Genomic DNA, 6,531 nt, shown 5'->3' on the forward strand with positions numbered 1-6,531 from the left:
GTGGCTGGTGGGAAATTACAATAAGATGTATAAGTAAATAGTCACTGAACACTGAACTGTGGGAGGTACCAGGCAGTGCCTCAGCATCTTGCCACCCCTCTGTGCCAGGATTTGTCCTGGCAAGTGTCTGGGAGAGATATTAAGTTTACCCCACCTGGTTCACAAAACTTGTGGGAAGCTACTTCTGGGCAGCAGTGGCATGAATTTCTCCAGACATGTGAGGCGTATCACACAGACACAGTCCATTTGTAGATTTGGTCCAGCCCTTGAGTTGCTGGGTTGCCAAGCTCACAAAAAACAAACAAACAAACAAAACAGTGAGCACATGAAGAGTACTTTTAATTCTATTGAATATTTTAAAATGTTAGTTTGTGATATATAGGGAATTATCTAGTAGTTTTACCAATGACATATTTTTATTGGAAATACCTGGGTACATGGCAATCTGCTTTCAAAACATCATCCATTGAAAACCCTACAGAACACAGGTCTACTTTGACACACATGGGGCCACCATAGGTTGGAATCAATGAGGTTTTATTTTTGTGTTATTGTTAAATTTTTATTGATCGTTCTATAGGAGACTTTTTTCTCTCCATCCACACAATCAAATGTTGTATTTAACTGCACACACATTGCAATTTGCTTCTCAAGGGTAACCTGGATTATAAACACAAGATGAGAACCTTGAAAACAAATCATTCCACATTTAGAGGTATAGAGAAGATAAGAGAAGACAAAACCTCTGTTTCCCAAAGAGTATTTTCAAACCACAGAATGTTCCCTGATGTGGGTATTGCTCAGCCTGAGAAGTCCCTGAGGTGAAAGATTTAGCACAAATTTAATTTATTCTGAAAATGGCTGAGATATGTAAACACATCTTTTGCAATGTGAGCAAAGTGTTCAAATTTTGGTGGATTTTGTCATATTTCTTTGGAAACATTTAAAGGTATTTCTAAGCTGACTTCTCAAAGCTGCTTAATGTCTCCTGTAAGATTGTTCTGAAGTGGTTCTGTCCTAGTTGTGGGTTAGACCTCCACAAGGAGTAGACAGTCTTCTCTCATGAAAGAGCACCTTCCCAAATAAGAACTGTCCATTACTGCGGAGAGGAGGTGCCTGGCTTAGAGCAGAAGTTTCCTTCTCCAGAGCCGAAGTTTCCTTCTCCAGAGCCAGGATCAGGCTCTAATCAGCTGCAGGACCTTGGATGTTGCCAGGAAAGGATGGTGAAGCAGATAGTCCCACAGTCAGAGAGAACCAAGTCCCATCTTAGTTTGAAATTCATTAGCTGGGTAGCTTTCAATAGATTGCTTAACCTCTCCAGTGATCAGTTCCTTCATCAGTAAAACTGAAACAATAAAAATAATTATGATGCTATTATTATAGGTTTCTCAAAGGATTAAATAAGATGATACATTCACATCACTTACTATAGGCCTGATAGATCGTTAAGCAAACAAACAAACAAATACAAACACCCATAGCCATCGAGCCAATTTTGACTCATACTGACCCTATAGGACAGAGTAGAACTGCCCCATATTGTTTCCAAGGCTGTTAATCTTTATGAAAGCAGACTACCACATATCTCTTCCACGGAGCAGCTGTGAAATGGTATCTACAGTTACCATTGATAGGATAGTAACTTAAATTCTCTGACTTTTGGTTTTATCAACTATAAAATGAGGTTAACAACTAAAACTTTTGCGTACGCCAATGTTCTTTGCAGCATTGTACAGAGAACCAAAATGTGGAAACAACCCAAATGTCAATCAACAGATGAATGCATAAACAAAATTTGGTCCCACACATACAATGAAATATTATTTAATTATAAAGAGAAATGAAGATCTGATACCTGCTACAACATGGATGAACATTTAAAACATTATGCTAAGTGAATTAATCAGTCACAAAAAGACAAAGATTTATGATTCCACTAATATGAAACATCTAGAGTAGGCAAATACATAGAGATCAAAGTTTGTTAGTGGTTGTCAGAGGTGGTGGGAGGGGAAAGGAGAATCATTGATTAAAGAAGTATTGAGTTGCTGTTAAGGAAGATGAAAATTTTTGAAATAGATAGTTGCACAGCATGATGAAATTCATTTATATCACCAAATTGTACTCATACAAGCGGTTGAAATGGGAAATGTTTATTGTAGATATATCACCACATTTTTTTAAAAAAGAAACTATTAGTATGAAGTGAGCACCGGAGGTCCTCAGAACAAGTGGTAGTTAATATCATTATCATCATTTGATTATCTCCACTACACTCTCTTTTATTACAAAGAGTTACTGAATATTTCCTGTGATGTCCCTGCTATACGAGTTAAGAAATTCTGGGTTTAGAAGGGTTTCAGAGAGACAACTATGCTGTGCTGTCAGAGAATTTCTGATTCAAGAAGTAAACACCTCAACTTCCATAAATTCTTTCTGTCACAATTCCTGCCTCCATAGAACAGTGGGTCACATTTCTAAAAATCTATGCCACTGCTCATTAAGAGTCAGATTGGACACTACAGAGGTCATTCCAAGAAATGTGATTATGGTTCTGTTAAGGCATTTCAAAAGATGTTTGGACCAGAGGCAGAGTCTTGTATAACCTCCAAAATTATACTTACACTTCAATGACTACCCTTATAGGATTAACTTCCAGATATGGTTTTTATTGGGAGGAGTGGAAGCTCATTATTTCTTTCATTACTAAGGGAATAGCAGATAGAAGGCATGCATTTTTTGTTAATTTCTCGAGGTAATTTTTTATCATATTTCAGAAGAAAAAGAAGGCTAGGACTTATGAACAGAGCCCCTTTGTGTGGAGACCAACACAATGGCTATAAGAACTGGAAGAAGCAGAGGGGCATCAGAAATTGGGACATTGGGAGGGAGAGCAACCTGGTAGCTGAGTTTGAGGTGAGGAGCAATAGCTGAAGGCCAGGCTTTGAAACTCACACTTGATTCTTAGTTTCCAATATTCATTGTCATGCAGATTTCCTGGAAGTTGAATTGAAGGTGAGTGGCCTAAAGTCTGGGACAGCCTCACTCTGCCACAGTTCTGCTAGCTGCAGAGCATGGTGCTGGGACTGCTCTACCCTGAGTCCCCCTAAACTCACTGTGGGAGCCCTAAGACAGCTTTGCAGCTGGGCTTTGTAGTAACAGCTGCTCATGTTAAGTCTCGATGACATATACCACCATTTGTCAAGTTCCCAGTGTATTTTATTTCACAGCAATATTTGCTTGCTTGTTTGTGAAAAGCTACATGGTGGATGCCCCCCCCCCCTTTTTTTTTTCATATGACCTGCACTGGAGGCCATAGTTTCACTCAATTCTCTGAGAACTCAGAATGAGGGCAAGAAGCTGCTGGTTGTGCTTCTTTTCTCACTTGCCCAGGCTTTGGACATTTCATGGATACTTTTCTCCTGCACCAAAAAGGTAACTTTTAACTTAAATCCCTTATTGTAGATGCTTTTTGGAGCTGCAATAAATACGTGAATGGAACTACTGTTATGACCTAATTATTAGCTAACATAAAACATGGATGTCAGAGGAGTCCAGTTTCCATATGGCACCCTTCTTTGTCCCTAAGTAGGGAGAGAAATTATTGTGTTTGGAAAGGCATGGAGCAGGGTTGACAGGTGCACACAACTCAGATGTCTAAGAAACAGATGATTTCCTGACTTTCTATACCTGGTCTTATCTGGTCAGTAATTTTCTACATCTGGTGATGGACAGGAGGGTAGCACAGTGCATACTATGGCATCCAGGTAATGGTTCATGGACTCATGCATGTCTAACTTTTCCCTCATGGCCTGGGAGAGACTGGTGAGTTAGTGGTAGAAATTTCATATTCCAAGAGGAAGAACCAGGTTCAATTCCTGCCAATGCACTTCATATGCAGTTACCACCTGTGTGTGTCTGTGGAGGCTTGTGTGTTTCTGTGATGCTGAACAGGTTTCTGTGGAGCTTCCAGGCTCCACAGGAAAATGCTGTGGATCACAGTAGTAGGATCTGTAACACATCATGTGGATGGTGCAGGATAGGGCAGTGTTTCCTTCTGTTGTATATGGGGTCACAATGAGCCAAGGGCAACTCCATATCAGCTAACAACAATAACATTGTTAGTAATAAAAGGGAAGCTTGTCCTTTTTAAAAAATATTAATTTTTTGTTGTTGTTGAGAATATACACAGCAGAACATAGAACAATTCATCAATACTTTATGTACTATTCAGTGACATTGATTATATTATCCAGGTTGTGTAATCATTCTCACCTTTCTTTTCTGAACAATTCCATCCCCATTAACATAAACTCACTGTTCCCCAAATCTCCTATTAATCTTTTGAGTTGCTGTTGTCAATTTGATCCCATACAGATACATCTTAAAAGAGCACAAGGCTCAAGGAAGACAGTCTTTACTAGTTAAGTTAAACTACTGCTTGGTTTTAAGAAGACTTTAGTGACATTGATTACCAAAAAAAAAAAGGTATTTTTGGTTTAAAGTTTAAAGATTATCTCAAGGCAATAGTTTCAGGGGTTCCTCCAGCCTCCATGGCTTCAGAAAATCTGGAGTACATGAGAATCTGAAATTCTATTCTGCACTTTCTCCCTTTTGATCAGGATTCTGATCAAAACATTCAGTAATTGTAGCTAGTCACCATCCAGTTCTTCTGTTCTCATGGCAAAACAGGCAGTTGTTCATGGAGGCAATTAGCCAAATATTCAATTTCTTCCTCTACTTCTGACTTTCCTTCTTCCTCTGGTATTCTAGGGAAATGAAGACCAAATGTTGTGCCTTGGTTGGCTGCTTGCAAGTTTTTAAGACCCAGGCATCAACTAGGAGATAAAACAGAAAGACCAAACACAATATAAGGCCAATCGACTGGGATATCCCATAAAACTATGATCCTAAAACTCCAAATCAAGACACAAAATCCCTCGAGATATTTGGTTGTACAGCTTCTCCTTTTGTTGTTGTTATTTTAAATATATTCCATAATTTTTGTCAATTCAACATTTTACAGATGTACAACTTATTTACATTTATCAGCTTTTACATTACATTAACTTACTACATTAATCAGCTGTGTAATCTTACCATTATTAATCAATGAAATTTTTTCATCATTATAAATAAAAAGTCAATGCTCTATAAGCAATAATCTCCTTTCTCCCTCCCTCCTGTCCCTGGTAATCACTAATAAGCCTTGGTCTCTTTGTATTTGCCTATTCTTGTCTTTTTATATAAATTAGGTCATATAATATTTCTCCTTTTGTGATTATTACACTAAGAGTAATGTCTTCAAGCTCCATTCATGTTGTAACATGTATCAAGACTTCATTTCTCACATCACCAAAGAAGATATTCAGGCAGCCAACAAACACATGAAGCAATGCTTGCTTTCACTATTAGAGAGATGCAACTCAAAACAACAAGACAGCATCTCACCCCAGTAATAATAGCAAAGTTCAACAGGACAGAAAATAACAAATACTGGTGAATGTTTGGGGAAATTGGAACTCTTATACACTTCTGGTGAGATTGTAAAATGGTACAATCACTGTGGAAGAGTATGATGTTTCCTTAAAAAGTTGGAAATAGAAATACCACCTGATACAGCAATACCATTACCAGGAATATATCCTAAAGAGGTGAGATCTGGAACATGAATAGATACATGTACATCCATGTTCATTGCAGCACTATTTACAATAGCAAAGAGATGGAAACAACCTATATTCCCACCAACAGATGCATGGATAACCAAACTATGGTACAGTCAAACAATAGACTACTATGCAACATTAAAAATAATAATGAAGAATCAGCAAATCTCCTAATAATGTGGATGAACCTGGAGGATATTATGATGAGTGAAGTCTGTCAATCACATAAGGACAAATACTATATGAGACTATTATTGTAAAATGCCAAGGAAAGGTTTACACAGGGAAGGAAATGTTCTTTGTTTGTTACCAGGAATGGGAAGAGAAAGGAAGGGAGAGAAACAGATGGGTAATTACAAGAAAATTTTGATATGGGTGAAGGGAAAAACCAATGTAACAAAAGTGTGTGACTTGCACAATATCACTAAGGAAAAGGAATGCCTGGAGAGGTGCACAAGAGGTACAGACAATAAAGGCAAATATTATTGCAGACACAATAATGCATTAACAGTAACAGCAAACACTAATCTAGTGGTGGGTACATAGTTAGACAGGGATGGATAAGCAAATGGGAATATATCCACAACCAAACACAGGTTTGGCAGACGAAAAAGAAATTAAGGCAGGCTTGGGGAAACTTTGTTTCTCTTTTTGTTTGAGTAGTATGTATGTACCACATTTTCTTTATCTATTGATAGATATTTAAGTTGTTTCCATCTTTTGTCTATAGTGAATAATACTGCAACAAACATTGGTGTACATTTTTATGCTTGTGTTGTTGCTTTCATGTCCCTCAGCTATATTCCTAGCAGAGGACTTAATAGGTAATGTAGTAGTTCCACCTATAGTTTTTTTTTTTTTT

The sequence above is a fragment of the Orycteropus afer genome, unplaced genomic scaffold (genome assembly GCF_000298275.1).
Source record: "Orycteropus afer afer isolate SDZICR_OR568_19922 unplaced genomic scaffold, OryAfe1.0 scaffold00156, whole genome shotgun sequence".
Classification (NCBI taxonomy): Eukaryota; Metazoa; Chordata; class Mammalia; order Tubulidentata; family Orycteropodidae; genus Orycteropus; species Orycteropus afer.